The sequence below is a fragment of the Symphalangus syndactylus genome, chromosome 4 (assembly GCF_028878055.3).
Source record: "Symphalangus syndactylus isolate Jambi chromosome 4, NHGRI_mSymSyn1-v2.1_pri, whole genome shotgun sequence".
Lineage (NCBI taxonomy): Eukaryota > Metazoa > Chordata > Mammalia > Primates > Hylobatidae > Symphalangus > Symphalangus syndactylus.
Genome location: NC_072426.2, coordinates 74,169,740 through 74,187,607, shown reverse-complemented (window position 1 = coordinate 74,187,607; position 17,868 = coordinate 74,169,740). Strand labels below are relative to the sequence as shown.

The 17,868-nt window shown below is 42.7% G+C and overlaps 1 pseudogene; it reads left to right on the top strand.

Moving 5' to 3' along the window:
* Positions 1 to 1,241: 1,241 nt before the first annotated feature.
* LOC129480257 (large ribosomal subunit protein eL8-like) lies at positions 1,242 to 1,884 on the top strand (annotated as a pseudogene).
* Positions 1,885 to 17,868: the final 15,984 nt, after the last annotated feature.

Sequence of the window (17,868 nt, the reverse complement as noted above, 5' to 3'; positions counted from 1 at the left end):
GAACTCTAGTGGAGATGTGGTTTAGTGGCTTTTATTATTTCCTGCTCAAAAAGGGTTGCAAACTCCAATGCATATGGTGCCAGGAGGCTGAGAGGGAGAATATGTAGCTGGTCTAAATTGCACAGAGACCAGTCAGCCCCTGATTATTCTTGCCACTGAGAATTTGGGCTCAGTGCAGCCAGATTTTCTGATATTTTTATTTAAAGAGACACCCCAAATCCAGATTTTCATAAGAGATCATTGATTTTTAAACATCGTCTCAAATTATTTTAAACATCGTTCGTTAGGGCCAGCTGAAATGTCTGCCAGCCAAATTCAGACCAAGGCCCTCACTTTGCTACGCCTCTTCCTCCACCTTCCTTAATTTCCAGGGCAGTGAGGGTTTGATAATGAGATAGCCTTGAACGGCTTGTTGATCAGAATTTAAAAAGGGAAGAAGAGAAGTGTCTCCCACACACATAAAAAACCACAGCCTAATAAGATTCCCATGTGGGCCCCCTCCTAAAAAAGAAATTGAGATCAGAGAGATAATTTGTTGCCAATTAGACCACAGCAACCAGAAACGCAGCCTTCTCTTTGTGAGGCTCGAGGTGTTGCTGATAAATTAAGCAGGGCCCAAGGACAGCCCCAGATTCTAGAACTCCACTCAGGTCCTCGGATTGCAATTACAAGGTAAGAAACACCACTTAGACCCCGTTGCAGAGTACTATCTTCATAACTGAGGTGCACATACTTGTCTATGGATGTCTCTTATTTAAGCATGGATTATTTACTTCCTCGGATTTTTTTATGACAAAGTGTCACTGATCCCCCTGTCTGGGCAGCAGCATTCCTTATCCAGCATCACTGGGCAGGCTCTCAGATGTGCAGGCTCAGGCTCAGCACATAGCAGCTGCTCTAGCAGGTAAAGGATAAAGGGGATGGAAGTTGAGACTGGATGAGCACCCTGAGAGCTCACGCCTCAGGATGGAAAGGTGAAAAGTTCCAGGTGGAGTCTTACCTGTTCTGGCAATTATGCAGTGATCGTGGAAGAGTCAGTGACCCTTTCCGGGTCTCGGTTTCCAAATCTGTAGACTAAGGGAGCTGCCAGGTATGGTTGTTACCAGAAGGGTGTCCTGATCCAGACCCCAAGAGAGGGTTCTTGGATCTGGCACAAGAAAGAATTTGGGGCGAGTCCATAAAGTGAAAGTAAGTTTATTAAGAAAGTAAAGGGACAGCTCTCTCTCCTCCTGCCGCCCAAGATGCCAAAAGGAAAGAAGGCTAAGGGGAAGAAGGTGGCTCCGGCCCCCGCTGGCGTGAAGAAACAGGAGGCCAAGAAAGTGGTGAATCCTGTTTGAGAAAAGGCCTAAGAATTTTGGCATGGGACAGGACATCCAGCGCAAAAGAGACCTCACCCACTTGGTGAAATGGCCCCGCTATATCAGGTTGCAGCAGCAGAGAGCCATCCTCTATAAATGGCTGAAAGTGCCTCCTGCGATTAACCAGTTCACCCAGGCCCTGGACCACCAAACAGCTACTCAGCTGCTTAAGCTGGCCCACAAGTACAGGCCAGAGACAAAGCAAAAGAAGAAGCAGAGGCTGTTGGCCTGGGCCGAGAAGAAAGCTGCTGGCAAAGGGGACATCCCCACCAAGAGACCATGTGTCCTTCGAGCAGGAGTTAACACCGTCACCACCTTGGTGGAGAACAAGAAAGCTCAGCTAGTGGTGATAGCACACGACCTGGATCCCATCGGGCTGGTTGTCTTCTTGCCTGCCCTGTGTCGTAAAATGGGGGTCCCTTATTGCATTATCAAGGGGAAGGTAAGACCGGGCCGTCGAGTCCACAGGAAGACCTGCACCACTGTCGCCCTCACACAGGTGAACTCGAAAGATAAAGCGCTTTAGCTAAGCTGGTGGAAGCTATCAGGACCAATTGCAACGACAGATAGGATGAGATCCGCCGTCACTGGGGCGGCAATGACTCCCAAGTCTGTGGCTCACATTGCCAAGCTTGAGAAGGCAAAGGCTAAATAACTTGCCACTAAACTGGGTTAAATATACACTGTTGAGTTTTCTGCATATAAAAATAATTAAAATAATACAAACTTTAAAAAGAAAAAAAGAAAGTAAAGGTATGAAGAATAGTTACTTCAGAGCAGTGGTGTGGGCCACTCAGCTGCTTGTACTGATAGTTATTTCTTGATCGTATGCTAAACAAGGGGTGGATTATTCATGAGTTTTCTGGGAAAAAGGTGGGCAATTCCTGGAACTGAGGGTTCCTCTCCCTTTTAGACCATATAGGGTAACTTCCTGATGTTGCCATGGCATCTGTAAACTGCAGTGGTGCTGGTGGAAGTGTCTCTTAGCATGCTAATGCATTATAATTAGCATACAACGTGCAGTGAGGACAACCAGAGGTCATTCTCATTGCCATCTTGGTTTTGGTGGGTTCTGGCCGCTTCTTTACCACAACCTATTTTATCACAAGGTCTTTACAACCCGCATCTTGTGTTGACCTCCTACTTCATCCTGTGACTTAGAATGCCTTAACCTCCTAGGAATGCAGCCCAGTAGGTCTCAGTCTTATTTCACCCAGCCCTATTCAAGATGGAGTCGCTCTGGTTTGAATGCCGCTGACATGGTGACTCAAGCCTATAGTCCCAGCTACTTGGGAGGCTGAGGTAGGAGGATCACTTGAGCTCAAGGGTTTGAGGCTGCAATGAGCCATAATACACCACTGCACTTCAGCCTGGGTGACAGAAAGAGACGCCCACTAAAAAGAAAAGAAGAAGAAAGAAAAAAGAAGGAAGAATTTTAAAAAAAGGAAGGAGAAGAAGGAAGAAGAGAGCTGGCTGTGAAATGGCTTGCAGGTCCTCCCTGATGTGGCAGTCTCTGATTCTGTGACTCCATCTCCCTTTGTGATACCATCCCCTTCCTCTGGTGTCACATAGGACTTCAGTGATGCCCACCAGCATGTGCCAGGCATGGAAGCAATGGGGCATGCAAAAATCCAAGAGAGGGGATAATAGAGCCTGCTTCCTCCACATTTCCCTTGACCAGATCAAGCTGATCGATAGCAACTTGGGTAGCAAACCCCCCAGCCAGTGTGCCCACCTATTTGTACCATGACCTTGATGAAAGCCAAAAAATTTCACCTCAAAATATATTTCTCTGACATATTTCAAGATGGCTATTCAGAAGGGCTGGAAATAGAAAAGTAGCTAAGAAGCTGTCTTTTGCAGAGAAATTTGCATCTGCAGAGAAAGCCTGCATCCCTGCAGCCAGACTTTCTGAGGTCCTCCCTGGTCCAGATCTAGGAAAGACGAACTGAGAGTCCGACATCTCTCAAGATCTGAAAGGAACATTTCCCACCTTTTCTCTCTGAGGGCTGCTACCCGTGAGGTTTCAGCTGCATAACAAGACCACCTTTGCTAGCCAGGGGTCCTCTTCTCCCTTCCATAACCTGTTTTGCCACTGTCACCTGATTTACCACCATAACTTGTTTTGGGCTGGGTTCTGGGCCCCCATTCTTTGTGTAACCTCAAGATGGTATAAAAGCATCAACCATCTGGCCATTTCTTTGAGATCTTGTGTCAGACTCCCATGCATATCAATAAACTTATATGCTTTTTCTCCTATTAATTTGCCTTTTGTCAGTTGATTTCTCAGAGAACCTTCAGAGGATGGAAGGGAAGTATTCCTACAACCTTATATCCACCTCTGTCCATTTGAAGAAAATTGTTCTGAACAATTCTGGAAAGAATGCTGAGGAAGAGATTATTTTTGACCACAGACCAACTCAAATATTTTTCTTCTTAATCCTCTGAATAAATGATTCATGGAATGCATGCATTTTAAAGAATTGAATGCTTTTCAGTTGTTTTCCTGGAACTTTGCATTTCTGAACAGTAATAAATATACCCAGCCATATAGCTGAGTGACCATCAGAATGTCCCATGTGTCTGTTACATTTGCTCCAGAAAAAATTCATTAATAAATAAACATATTCCATAAATATGCCAGATAAAACAAAGGTAATGAGATTCACTTTTAACAAGTCAATATTGAGAATAACAAATGATGACTTTTTAGGGGATTTTCCTGTAAGTTTCCTGAAAGCCCCATAAATCTTTTCCTTCACTTACGTCTATCCATGACTATTTTCTCCTGATTAAAAATTTACAATCCCACAATTAAAAATCCGGTCAGTTACACAATTACAAGAAAATGGCAAAGAAACATGGGAATGAGTCTTCTGATTGCTCAAATTCTCTTAATGCCCCAAATGAACCAAGGCTGCTACCCAGTGTATTTTCTCAGGGGGATTGGAGTGTAGGTGGGATCGGCAGCCAGGAGTCAAGTGTGATTTGAGTATTATTATTATTATTATTATTATTATTATTATTGAGACAGTCTCACTCTGTCACCCAGGCTGGAGTGCAGTGACATGATCATAGCTCACTGTAGCCTTGAACTCTTGGGCTCAAAGGATGCTCCTGTCTCAGCCTCCCCAGTAACTAGGACTACAGGCACATACCACAATGCCCAGCTAGTTTTTTTATTTTTAATTTTTGTAGAGACAGTGTCTCACTATGTTGCCCAGGCTGATCTCAAACTCCTGACCTCAAGCAATCCTCCCACCTCAGCCTCCCAAAGCACTAAGATTATAGATGTGAGCCCCTGCATGTGGCCCAATTTGAAGAATATTGAAAATGTATTGTGCTGAAATGGCTTCCCCACTGGCACTGGGTTCTGTGACTTCCATTCCAATGGTGCCCTGCACATAGTAAGGACTTGAATGAATTAGTTAAGTCTTGATTGGGGCCAAGGTACAGGGTCACATTTGTTTTGTACGATAAGGTTTGCAAAAGTCCAAGGTAGAGAAGAGTATCCCACTAGGCTTTCTCAGCTTAATGAAAATACTCCCTAAGCTTAAAATGGTAGTATGGAAAGAAGAGGAGATTTGGAATCTTATAGACCTGGTTGAAGCCAAGCCACACACTTGCAAACCAGTTTCATGATCTTGAAAAAGATAATTAATATCCCTGAGTCTCAGTTTTACATTCATCTTCAAGTAGCTATAATAAGGTCTAATTCACAGGATGTTAGGGGTAGAATAAAATAACCTATCTAAATTACCTAGAGCAGCAATGAAGATAGCAGATGATCAATAAATATTTAGGTTTTTCTCCCAACCCATCCCTACCCACCAATCCTTTGGCTTTAATTACTTTTATTTTAATTCAGCTTTTCCATGTAACCAAAGTAGGAAAAAATGTCTAACAAACTATTCAAAATATTTTTTCTCATTATTAAGTACATTACATAGTGATTTATCAATCAAAGTTGTATTATTATTTGTTTTGGAACTTAATGGTTAGAATCTGAAAAAAAGAAGAACCATTCTGAGCCCACAAAAAGTTTTTCTCTATAAAGAGTTTGAAGGTCTGCTTTCACTATTTTTGCAGACTGAATTTTGTTTTAAGGAAATCCTTTGATTGTATGGATTTGAAAGAAAACACTGCAAGATTGTCCCTGCTGCTTTGGAGTGACCACTGACCTGAATGCAATATTTCACACTGAGGAGAAATTTGGTTGAAGAATTAGAACATTGCTAGACTTAACTGAGCAAAAGCCATTTAAGAATGTCTTGCCTTTTGATGGTGGTGGAGGTGATAGTCTCCGGGGAGAGTACTGGAGTGTTCTTAGCTCTGTGTGACTCTAGAGGGCCTTCTGCACACTGATGCTTGTGCTCTGGAAATTGTTGGTGGAAAATCTGGATTGGAGAGATGGCAGGAGATAGAAAGGACCTGTGTTTCTTTTCAGAAGATTCTTCACAGCAGAGCAGAGATGGTGGAAAATACTGGCTTGAGCTTGGCATGGACCAACACAGACTAGTGCATCAATTCTCCTAAGTAATGTTGTCGATGAATACATGACTCAGAACATACTGATATCAAACCATTATGTTCCAAATATATTATCCTGCTGGAGACATAGAGCAAGGTCATTACCCTGGGTGTAGGAGTGGGTTCCTCCAGAGGGAAGTGGATACTTCCATTGTTAATTCTTGAAGGAAACGGTAGATTATGGAACAGGAACCAGGGACAATTGGGTGTGGGACTTACGCTGAGCTTCCGGCAAAACATTTCTTCTCTTTCTGTGGCTCATGACATCCTGGCATCAACTGTCCTGTGAGCCATCCATGGAAGAAGGTCTCTTCTGAAGCCACAGTGGAGGTAGCTTAGGTGGATGCAGTGAAGAATCGCTGTGCCCAGGGCAGCCATCAGTAGTAACAGAGCTGACAGGACAATGACTCAGAGAGGGGGCAGTGCCTACAAACACGAGGACTTAGTGGAGAGCACACCACAGACATGTCGCACCAGGGGGCTGCCTTGGGAGAGGCAAATGTTCTTCCTGGTAAGGGGAGGTTCAAGCCAATGTCAGATAATAAAGGAAATCTAATCACATCATGTATTCACAGGCTTCTTAGGTTTTAATATTTTGTTTACAGATGAATCATTTCCCTAACCCTGCTCGTCTCAATTGACATGGTTAAAATTGTTTCCAAACCCAACAATTCTAAAAAGCAGAACCTGATCAGAATGGAAACTTTCTAGACTTGCTCACTAAACCTAAGACCCTCATCTCAGCCCACCCAGTGAGCATACCTGGAGTTTTTGTTATTTCTTTCAAAAGACTCCCCCCCACCCCATTCTGTCTTTTAACACCAAGAAAGGAAAAAAAATGTGTGTTGGATTCAGCCCCGCCATATTGGTATTTATGCACCAGAGACAAATTATGTCTTCATTATAAATTCAGTTCTGAATTATGCTTCACTAGCAAAACGCTCTGTATTATACTCATAGAAGAAGCCTGTGTGATCTCCCAACCTCAGCTCAGATGGAAAGAACACTTCTGTGCGGCTGCTCACCCTAACCTGATCACATTTCCAGACACTACCCCAGCAAATTAAGCGGATGCTAAAATCACTTAGAAGCGTGTCTAATGCACAGGATAAACATGAGCTACTGGAAAGAGGTATAGGATCAGTAATACAGAAGAAAAAAGGGAAGAAAGCATAGCCCATTTGCAACAGAGGGAGGAAATCAGACACCACTTGACAGGGGACATTGCTGCATTTCACCAAGGCAGGTGCACCGGGCATGTTTGTATATTGAATCATTACCAGGAATTAAAGAGCACATGTAAGAAGGCAATGTTACAAATTGATTCACATGCTATTTATAATTCTTCAACAGTGTTGGATGTTCTGCAGTCAGAAAAATAGATCATGGGAATGGTTTGCTGAAAAAAAATTAAACACACGGTATTTATTTCTCTCTGCTGAATGAAGTGCTGTAACCACCATTTATATTTTTTCCAATGCCATAAAAATGTCTTTGTTTTTATGCATAACACTATATAAAACATGGTGCAAAGAGGATTCATGCTTACTCAGGCATGAGAGTGGAGGAAACAGCCAAAGGAATGGAAATCAGAGCTCCTAGAAACCACATTCTCAGGCCCCATCCAAGAGTCTGAGAGGGAGGACCAAGGTAGTAAGCCTAACGGCCTTCAACCTCACCGTGAAACTGGGAGCAGTTTCCCTTGAAATTGGGAAAGAGAGAAGTGTTCCAGTTGTCCTTAGACTTCGTTTCCGGAGAGCCAGGCCTGAGTCTTGCAAACGGAAGTGAGAAGGAAAGTGAAAGAAATCAAAATATCTCACCACAAAATATGGTTCCCTGGCATTATGAGTATTTTACACTAAAAATCCAGAGACCATCAAGTGCTGGAAGAGACTTTTGCCTTATCTACATAAAGATAGGACACGGTGGTTCATGCCTGTAATTACACACTTTGGGAAGACGAGGCAAGAGGATCACTTGAGCCCAGGAGTTCAAGACCAGCCTGGGCAACATGACAGGGAAAAGAAAGAGAGAAATAGGACTGACCCACCAACGAGAACAATTGTTCTTGTTCTCCTCCTTGTTAATGCATTATCCATTACAGGAAAGAAGACCATTTTTCACGACAATGACTGTCTCAAATGATCATTTAAATTCCAAAAAGAACATCTGAAAGTTAATATCTATTTCTCCTCACTTCCAATAGCCAAAGCAATCTTAAGCAAAAAGAACAAAGCCAGAGGCATAAGGCTATAATAACCAAAGCAGCAGAGTACTGATATAAAAGTAGACACCTAGACCAATGAAACACAATAAAGAACCCAGAATTAGAGCCAAATACCTGGAAGCCACCGATCTTCAACAAAGCAGATGAAAACATACACTGGGGAAAGGACGCCCTGTTCAATAAATGGTGCTGGGAAAATTGGATAACCACAGGTAGACCAATGAAACTGGATCCCTATCGCTCACCGTATACAAAAATTAACTTGAGATGAATTAAAGACTTAAATCTAAGACTTGAAATCACAAAAATCCTAGAAGATAAAATAGGGAAAACTCTTCTGGACATTGTCCTGGCTAAAAATGTGTGACCAAGACCCCGAAAGCAAATGCAACAAAAATAAAAGTAAATTAGTGGGACCTAATTAAATTAGGCTTCTGCACAGCAAAAGAAATAATCAGCAGAATAAATAGACAACCTACAGAATGGGAGAAAATATTTACAAACTATACATGCAACAAAGGACTAATATTCAGAATCTACAAGGAACTCAAACAAATCAGCAAGAAAAAAACAAATAATCCCATTAAAAAGTTGCCAAATGACATGAACAGACATTTCTCAAAAGAAGACACACAAATGGCCAAAAAACATATGAAAAGATGTTCAACATCACTAATCATCAGGGAAATGCAAATTAAAACCACAATGAAATACCACCTTAACCCAGCGAGAATGGCCATTATTAAAAAGTCAAAAAAACAATAGATGTTGGTGCAGATGCAGGGGAAGGGGAACACTTAGACACTGTTGGGGTTACTACAACCTTTATGGAAAACAGTTTGGAGATTTCTCAAAGAACTCAAAAGAGATCTACCATTCGATCCAGCAATCCACTACTGGGTATCTACCCAAAAGAAAATAAGTCATGATACAAAAAAGACACCTGAATGCATGTTCATCACAGCACAATTCACAATTGCAAAGATATGGAGTCAACCTAAGTGCCCATCAACTGATGAGTGGATAAAGAGTATGTGAGAGAGAGACAGAGAGAGAGAGAGAGAGATTTATATATATATATATATATATACACACACACATATATACATATATACACATATACACATATATCACATAAATAGATTGTGATATATGTATATCACAATCTCTCTCTCCATATATATATATACACATACACACATATACACACACACACACACACAGACACACACCATGGAACACTACTCAGCCATAAAAAAATAAATAATGCTTTTTGCAGCAACTTAAATGGAACCAGAGGCCACTAAGTGAAGTAACTCAGGAATGGAAAACCAAATACTGCATGTTCTCACTTTAAGTGGGAGCTAAACTATGGGTACACAAATGATACAGGAGGCGGGGCAGAGAAGTGCTGGGAGAAGAAGGTGGGGTCCCTGATGAGGGCTCCACCCCTAGGCCTGTGCCCACAGACCTAGGTGAGGACAGGCATTCTGTTTTCATGCCAAATGTTGCATTTCCCAAGACCACCCTGGCCCGCCACGCCTCTGTCCTGTGCCTATAAAAACCCCGAGTCCCTGTTGGGAAGAATACACAAGCAGGGACGTCGAGAGGAACACAGTGGCAGAACAGCACACCCACAGGCACCAGCAGACTCCAGCAGGCCATCGACTGGCAGAACGACACACAGGAAAAGCTCACAAAAGGATGGAGGTGCCATTCCTGTGTGTCTGCAAACCCCTCCCCACCACTCAGAAAACTGGAAGCTGAACCACTGGCTCTGGCTCTCATCGCCTTTGGAGGACCCGACAGAAATTCCTGTCCTTTAGCCAGGGTTTACCTGAGACAAACCTCTCTATAATGTCACAGACAAAACATCTTCATTTTCTTCCCACAGCTTTGGGGGACTCGTTAGAGCTCTATACCATGAGGCTAGAGCTAAGTTTTCTCACCACTTATGGAGAGAGTGAAAGAATCTCTGCAGCAGTAAATCATCCCCAGCTTGAGGAAAGGCATGGATACTGAAGGAAACCAAAATACTTCACTCCAAAGCCTACTTCTTTGACATATTTCAAGATGGCAATTCAGAAGGGCTGGAAATAGAAGAGTAGCTAAGAAGCTGTCTTTTGCGGGGAGCTTTGCCTCTATAGAGAAAATCTGATTCATGCAGCCATGCATTCTCTGAGGCCCTCCCTTGTCCGGATCCAGGAAAGACGAACTGAGAGTCTGACATCTCTAAAGGTCTAAAAGAAGCATATACCATCTCTTCTCTTTGAGGGTTGCTGCCGCATGAGGTTTCATCTACACAACAAGGCCACCTTTGCTAGCCAGCCACCCTCTTCTCTCCCTTCCATAACTTGTCTTGCCACCGTCACGTGATTTACGACCATAACCTGTTTGCGGCCATGCTCTGAGCCCACATTCTTTGTGTAACCTCATAGCTAATGCGTGCGGGGCTTCGTACCCAGGTGATGGGTTGATAGGTGCCACAAACCACCACGGCACACGTTTACATATCTAACAAACCTGCATTCCTGCACATGTATCCCAGAACTTAAAATAAAAAAAATTTAAATTTTAAAAAAGAGAGAGAAAAGCTTCTTAGCCTCACTGAGGGCGTGGGGTCATCTGTGTTGTCCCCTATGCATATAATTAATAATAAATTTGCATGCCTTCTTTCTTATTAACCTGCCTTTTGTCAGTTGGTTTTTCAGTAAAACTTCCAGAAGGCAAAGACAAAATTTTCCCTTGGCCTCTGTAACACCAGCTAACCAGAAGTAGGCTTTGGGGAAAGCGTGTGCTCTGAGTCACCCAGAACCATCAGTGACACTTTCATTACCCTTACCCAGGCCTCTGCAGCATGTGACACTGGGTACCTACCACAGCCATGCAATTTCCTCAATGCTGGGTGAACCTAAGGGAAGAAGACTTAACCTCTGCCCTCCAGGAGCACACAGATCTTTATTATTTTTTTAATTTATTTTTATTCATTTATTTATTTTGAGACGGAGTCTTGTGGTCACCCAGGCTGCAATGCAGTGGCACAATCTTTGGTCACTGTACCTCTGCCTCCCGGGTTCAAGCTATTCTCCTGCCTCAGCCTCCTGAGTAGCTAGGACTACAAGGTGTGCACCACCATGCCTGGCTAAATTTTGTATTTTAGTGGAGACAGGGTTTTGACTCCTTTTTTTTTTTTTTTTTTTGAGACAGAGTCCCACTCTGTCACCCAGGCTGGAGTGCAGTGGTACGATCTCGGCTCACTGCAACCTCTGCCTCCCAAATTAATGCAATTCTCCTGCCTCAGCCTCCCGAGTGGATGGGACTACAGACGCATGCCACCATGCCAGGCTAATTTTTTTATTTTTATTATTATTATTTTTTGTATTTTTAGTAGAGACGGGAGCTCACTGCAATGTCTGGCTCCTGGGTTCAAGTGATTCTCCCACCTCAGCCTCCCTAGTAGCTGGGATTACAGGCATGCATCATCATACCTGGCCAATTTTTTGTATTTTTAGTAGAGACGTGGTTTTGCCATGTTGGTCATTTCGCTATGTTGGTCTCGAACTTCTGGCCTCAAGTGATCCGCCTGTCTCAGCCTCTCAAAGTGCTGGGATTACAGGGGTGAGCCACCATGCCTGGCCAAGCTGTTGGTGCTTTAGAGTATTTTGAGCCTTGAATGTAATGTGACTATTCACCCTGAGCCACACAGCACACAGTGAACGTCTGTCTTTTTTTTTCCTTTCTGTAAATAATTAAGAATTATTGGGCCGGGCGCGGTGGCTCACGCCTGTAATCCCAGCACTTTGGGAGGCCAAGGCGGGCGGATCACGAGGTCAGGAGATAGAGACCATCCTGGCTAACACGGTGAAACCCCGTCTCTACTAAAAATACAAAAAATTAGCCGGGCGAGATGGCAGGCGCCTGTAGTCCCAGCTACTCGGGAGGCTGAGGCAGGAGAATGGCGTGAACCCTGGGGGGGGGCGGTAGAGCCTGCAGTGAGCCGAGATCGCGCCACTGCACTCCAGCCTGGGCGACAGTGAGACTCTGTCTCAAAAAAAAAAAAAAAAAAAGGATTATTGGTAAGAATACCAAGTGGCTCCACAGATAAGACCCACTCAGATCTTTACCTCTAGTCAGGTAGTAATAAAGTAATTCTCCTTGGAATGTAGCAATCTGTAACCAATCAAATCTCTATAACCTATGCACTAGTCTTGGGTAGAAAATTCTGTAATCCTGCTAACACTTCTCTGTGTCTGCCTATATAAGTGAAACTTGAACTGCTTCACTTCGGAACATCGGCCCCATTCATTTGGAATCTGTGTTTTCCAGGTGGCTATCCTTAAGCTTTATGCTGAAATGAATTCTAAATTTAATCATATTTTAAAATCTAATTATTTAAAGTTCACATCATAATGTGAGTATTATCAGTGGCTAATATGAGGAAAAACTGATAATACAGGAAATTATCAGTGGCTAATAAAGGAAGAATCCCAAACCAGGAAGAGGGCGTAACAAGTCAGGACTTCTCAAGGACAAAAGTAGTACTCTAATGCCTATCACAGTGACCTGAATTGAACAGGAACCTACTAGGCTGGGCACGGGGGCTCACGCCTGTAATCCCAGCATTTTGGGAGGCTGAGGCTGGGGAATCACTTGAGGTCAGGAGCTCGAGACTAGCCTGACCAACATGGTGAAACTCGATCTCCACTAAAAATACAAAAATTAGCTGGGTATGGTGGTGCATGCCTGTAATCCTAGCTACTCAGGAGGCTGAGGCAGGAGAATCGTTTGAACCCGGGAGGTGGAGGTTGCAGTAAGCCAAGATAGTGCCACTGCACTCCAGCCTGGGTGACAAAGCAAGACTCTGTCTCAAAAAAAAAAAAAAAAAAAGAATAGGCACCTACTTTTAGCACCAAACTGCACTGAATATGCACTAAACTGACTGGGAATTTTCCCTCTGCCAATGAATATCTCCTTTTTGCCAGCACTACCCACCTCCCCTCCATACCCTGTCTTCCAGCAATGCCCCTAACAATACAAAAGGCCTGTTTTGCAGAAGGTATTAATAATACCGGAATGTGGGTTTAGATTATCTAGGTTTAAATTCTGTCTGAACCACTACCTTCCCTTGTGAACTCGGACAGGCAATTTATCATTTCTCATCAGCAAAACAAGGGGACTGTTCTAGAATCTCTGAGGTTTCTTCCAACTTTGAAACTCTACACTTCTAAATTTCAGTGTAAAAAATAATCATTTCCAGGACTGCTAAGAAAATTTTTTAAAAAGCAATGAATACGCATATGCTTTATTAATCATTATCCAAGTGCTGTGGATGCATAGTCCACAACCTAACAGAAAGGATAGGAAGGGTGATCAGTTCTCCTTTGAGTATTCTGCCGGGTGTTCTACACTTAAGAACCCCTAGTCAATTCTATTTGAGTTCATTCACATATTTCTTAAGTTCCAGGTATGTCTGCATATAGTATAATTTTCATAGACATATATAGTTAGGAACTTTGCATTAGGTACTTGGCAGGATTTTCCTCCAAATACTCTTTCATGCCATAAATTAATTCTCCAGGGCATCCTCTATAACTGCCTTGGAGATGAGTCTACCTTTGGAGGTTTCAGTGGCTAAACTGAAAGGGCTCCAATGTGTTCTGACTTCCAGGCCTTAACAAACACTGCACAAACAGGTCTGCATGTATGCCCATTTTTCATCTTTCTTTATCTGCATTATGACATAATTCATAAAGATATTTAGAAATAGCCGGATGTTTAACTTTATGTAGATAATCATTGTTAGCTGAATTTTTCACAGTACTTTTGCAAATGTCTACCAACCTCTTTCACACTAAGCCCCACAGAAACAATATGCCCCATTTCCAGGCCAAACCTTTTAAGAAGTAGTACTTGAACAGTTTATTTTTTTCCGTAATGGCTAATTCTGAGATATGATTAGTGTTGCTATTACAAATAGTATCTTACTTCCTACTACAAGCTTGTTGGTTATTGCTGGTATAGTACAGTACTACACACACAGCTTCCATTCAGAACCTGGCTGAATTCTCTTCCAGTTAAAGTTTACTCATTGATTAATTGAGTAGAAAGTGAATAGCTAAGAGCTCAAATAGTGGAGCTAGACTTCCTGGGTTCTAATCCCAGTTCCAACATTTTAGTTTTGGAAAATATTTGTCGATACGCCTTCAAATATTTCACCCCCTCCATTTGTTTTTTCACTATTTTGGGGTCTCTTTTTACATGGGTGTTGATGCTTCTGTTTCTGCCTCCCTGTAGTTTAGCCTCTCAATCTTTCTTTGTATGCGTTCCTAATGTTTTCTTTAAAAAAAAAAATAAAAGGCCGGGTGCGGTGGCTCACGCCTGTAATCCCAGCACTTTGGGAAGCCGATGTGGGTGGATTACGAGGTCAGGAGATCGAGACCATCCTGGCTAACACAGTGAAACCCTGTCTCTACTAAAAATAGAAAAAATTAGCCGGGCGTGGTGGCGGGCACCTGTAGTCCCAGCTACTCGGGAGGCTGAGGCAGGAGAATGGCATGAACCCGGGAGGCAGAGCTTGCAGTGAGCCGAGATTGCACCACTGCACTCCAGCCTGGGCGACAGAGCAAGACTCCATCTCAAAAAAAAATATGTATATATATATATAGAGAGAGAGAGAGAGAGAGAAGGGATCTCACTATGTTGCCCAGGCTGGTCTCGAATTCCTGGGACCAAGCTATCCACCCACCTCAACTTCCCAAAATGCTGGTATTACAGAAATGCACCACTATGCCCAGCCACTTTTGTAATTTCCTGACCCAGTCTTTCATCTTATTTATTCTTCAGCTTTGTCAATTTCATTATGCAATCATCCATTAAATAATAAATCTTTCATTTCAATAATTATATTTTTAAAGTTGATATTTCAAATTGCTTCTTTATACCTGTTTGTTTCTGTGGCATTTTTTTAAATAGTCTCTTTTATTTCTCTGGTGATATTAATTGTATTTATTTTACCTTCTCAATCTGTTTTACTTTTGATTCTACTTCCTCTAGGAGAGTTCTGCCCATTTGCTGCCTTTCATTATATTTACATTCCTCAGATGCCTGGGAATTTCCCTTATGTCTTTGCTGGGCTTTGTTTGTTTGTTTGTTTGTTTGTTTGTTTGTTTGTTTGTTTTGAGGCAGGATCTTGCTCTGTTGCCTGGGCTGGAGTACAGTGGCACAATCACACTCGATGCAGCCTCAATCTCCTGGGCTCAGGCGATACTCCTGCCTCAGCCGCCTGACTAGCTGGGACTACAGGCGCACAACATCATAGCCGGATAATTTTCTAATTTTTTTCTTTTCCAGGCTGGTCTCCCTTGGCCTACCAAAGTGCTAGGATGATAGGCATGAGCCATCGCACTCAGCCATCTTTGCTTTTTATTCTTATAGGACTAACAGTTGCTTTTGCTAGTAATGTCCACCTGAAGAGGTGGATGAAAACCTAGGATCTAGTTTCTGTCCCATAGGTATTAATAGGCCTAGGCTAGAGAGGCCCTAGAATTGTAATCTGGGCTCAAACATTCCCTGTTCTTCCAGCCATCCCTCTCCCCAGGGAACCTCAGAATTAATCAGGGACTGCTGTGAACTGCACTGATTTGTAGTGTGCCATCTTCTGTCCCTGTGATAATGGCTTTGCCCTTGGGGGAAGTGTGAAGTTTCCAGGCCTGCTAATTCCCTCTCTCATCTATTAACTTCCCATACCAGCTGAGCTCTTGAGCTGCCCTGGGGCAGCCTAACCTTGCAGCTTCAGGCTGGCTTTCTTGCCACCTGGCAGCAATCAGATTAACAATGGCCCCTTTAGAGAAGGGAAGAGAATACAATTCTGCCACTATTTTCAGCCCCTTTCCCTCTCATACCACCTGGCCCTCTCCCACTCCAGGCAACCTTCACACAACTGCTGTTCTTCCCAAACTAGCCCTCCCCTACACCCCACCATTTGACTCTCCACGTTTCAGGAAGGTTTGGTCACTTTCTGACTGCCACTGTCTGATAGTCACAGCTGTTTAATTCACTTAGTTTTCTTTCTTTGACATGGTATCTCCAGATTTGAGGAAGGAGTCAGCAATCTGTGGCAATTCTCCATCTTACCCTTGAAGTAGAGAGTGCAGAGAGCTTACTGGTCCAAAGCAAAGTTTGTGCTGAGAGACCTTGGATACAATTAAGTCTCTAGCTTCATTAACTATAACCATACAGGAAAAAAAAAAAACAGTCCTGAACTTTTGCCACACCTCCTGGCAGGCTTCCTTGCCTCCAGCGGCAAGCTCCGATCACCTCCCTTTTCATATCAACTTGCCACCAGCTCAGTCATTCTGACATGTCACCTTCAGCTGGGCATCTGCTCCCTCAAAAATTGCTGGTGAAAAAAAAATTGCTGGTAGCATTTTGTCACGAACCCCAGGTTTTTCAGCCTGTAATTTCAGTCCCTCCATAAATGGGTTCATCCTAATATTCCAGATTTTTATTTTAGGTAGGAACCTTTTCTCCAGTCCCTCAAAACAAACTCATATAACTTCCCTTCTATTGTGGATTTCCTTCTCAGGACTATCCTTCATTTTTGCCTCTTATTCGCATGCCACCCAACCTAGTTCAATGCTATCCATAAATGGTCACCCGAGTCTCCTCAGTTGAAATCCCTGTTTCCCTCACTTGAGTTCCTAAAGCAAAGATTCAAACACCATTGATTTGGGTCAGCTCACTGACTGCTCTCAAATATTTTTAAATATCCTCTATTAGCTTATAGATTCCTTGAGAGTAGGAGTTTTTTTCTTATCATATATATGATAGCCTTGAACATGATTTACGAAGGAATCAATAGTTACCAGTTGTTTATTGATTGATTGAAGACTGCAACTAATTCCACGAGTCACATTGTTTGAAAGAGCCTAGGCCAGAGAGAGGTCAGCTCTCTTGTTTTCTTTTTGCTCTCAGAACTGTGCCCAGCATGGAAATATTTGAAACACTATGTAATTCTATCCTTGGCATCAAAACAGCTTCATTTCTACACCAAATCTATGAATAGGTAGTATCTCTGGCATCTTATAATGAAAACCTTAACTAATAATAACTTATTTGTTGTGCTCCCATGTGAAAGAAAGCAATGCCCTTCTAGGAAGTGTATGTGCTTAAAGAAAGGAGGCTGAATGTAGTGACCTTGACTTATCCAAGTTAGTGGCCAGAAAGCAAATGGGATTCATCCCAGATGGGACTAAGCTTGCAATTGTTGCTCAGTACTAGATAAGCTCATGAACAAATCTAATTACCTGATATCTAATCTGCCAGCCTCAATTGGTCACCCTTCATTACTTGGGAGCATCTTACATTTACAAGACAATTGGAAATGCTGAAGTCCTGAACATCATGATCATTCACAAAATACTTTATTACAGAAAGTTTATTCCCGAGCAACTTGAACTTGTCTATTTTTCAGCTCTGAATTTTGCCGTTTCAAAGCAGAAACAGAACATTTGTAACTATAGAGGCCTCCAATGCCAGTACCTCAAAATCATACACATGAAAGTTAAAAATATTGTTACTTGAAAAACCATAAAGACAGTTGCATTAGCCCACCTTTCCTTCCCTCCTTCCTTCCTTTCGTTCTTTCTTTCCTGTTTTATGTTTTTGTTTTTTGTTTTTTGAGACAGGGTCTCACTCTGTCACCCAGGCTGGAGTGCAGTGGTGCAATATTGGCTCACTGCAGCCTCAACCTCC